We start from the raw sequence: 1308 nt of genomic DNA, 5'->3' as shown, positions 1-1308 counted from the left end.
TCCAGTATGCACTTACTGATTGTGAAAGTGAAACCTTGTGTTAAACTGGACATTAGTGTTTATGGTCAGCAGCGAATCAGAGCGAATAACCAGAGAGAGTGAGAGACCAGAGACAAGCCCCTGATTCTCTCGAACCAATCAGCATTAAAGGGCTGGACATAAAGCTGTGTTATATATAAGGGCAAAATATCATGAACGTACAACACACAACTCAGATCGAGCTGCTGCAAGGTAAGAGAAAATAAATTCAGTTCATTTATACCAAATGAAAATATGTATTAATAATACCAAAAACATACTTTTGTAGTATATTTAACAAGGTAGGCATGTATTCACAAAATAAAAAATATTTGTAGTCGTACAGTGGTTCTCAAACTGGGGTACGTGAACAAAATTCTGAGTTTTGGCATTCATTTAATTGTACCCTAACTTAAAGTGACATTAAAACCGAACATGTATTTCTGACAAGCAAAAGGCTGCTTCTAATGTTAAAACAGGAAAATGGGAGTGCCGGAAACGGTCAAATACATGATATCCAATCAGCTTACCTCATCTTTTGCGGTCAGAACTGATGGCATCCACACAAGCAGCGTGCATGTGATAGGATGCCAGCTGAATGTGCTGCTTTAGCAAATCACGCTGCTGTTCAATATATCTTTAAAGTAGATCTTCACTTAATAGCATGAAGAGCAAATATTGACACGGACTGAGATCGATTTAAACTCTCTTCGATACAGACACACACTCTGTGTGTGTTATTGTTTCATGTTTAAGATAAAAGCAAGAATGCAAATTTCCCTGAATATCCAAAAGATGGCAAATGTGCCATTCATTTTTACAACAGTTCAACAAAAAAAAGGTAATATTAAGTGAACATTTTACATCTTAAATGTAGCCTACATTTCAAACAGAATATTGTCATGTTTGTTCTATTTTTGAAACAAAATAACAGTTCCCTTTCAGTCGGTCACTCTCGACGTCACGTTGGATGACCGACAAATTGGGATCTCGCTTAGAGAGACCAATCTAATTTGAGTGTAAACTAAACGAGCCAATGCACATTGGCATGCGATTATTGCATCCAGCTGCCGCTGATCACAGCGTGAGTATAAGTAGGCAGCAGATGCAGCGCATATTCAGCTTTTCGCTTCGGAGCCGAACGATCACATCGTTCTGCTCCTGACTACTCTACTGAGAGAAGAAGACTGAACGAGTCTCTTTGAGAGCTTTTCGTGTTGGCGGTACGGCGCTTCAGCAGTGGTGGTTTCCCGTGTCGAGTGGGTTGCACACAACAGGCTGCACTACCCC

The 1308-nt window shown here is 39.8% G+C and overlaps 1 protein-coding gene across 1 annotated transcript in view; it reads left to right on the top strand.

The window, feature by feature from the left end:
• Positions 1–209: 209 nt before the first annotated feature.
• The window catches only part of LOC107732770 (guanylate-binding protein 1-like), a 17558-nt gene continuing 16459 nt past the window's right edge, over positions 210–1308 (top strand). Inside the window, exon 1 of the mRNA XM_016544191.1 lies at positions 210–231. The gene's annotated coding sequence lies outside the window, so the exon portion shown is untranslated. The remainder of the gene's footprint in view (positions 232–1308) is intronic.

This window comes from Sinocyclocheilus rhinocerous, unplaced genomic scaffold (genome assembly GCF_001515625.1).
Source record: "Sinocyclocheilus rhinocerous isolate Xijiao unplaced genomic scaffold, SAMN03320098_v1.1 scaffold1481, whole genome shotgun sequence".
In the NCBI taxonomy this organism is placed as follows: domain Eukaryota; kingdom Metazoa; phylum Chordata; class Actinopteri; order Cypriniformes; family Cyprinidae; genus Sinocyclocheilus; species Sinocyclocheilus rhinocerous.
Note: the sequence above shows the minus strand (reverse complement) of the source record. Positions and strands in the feature narration are given on the sequence as shown.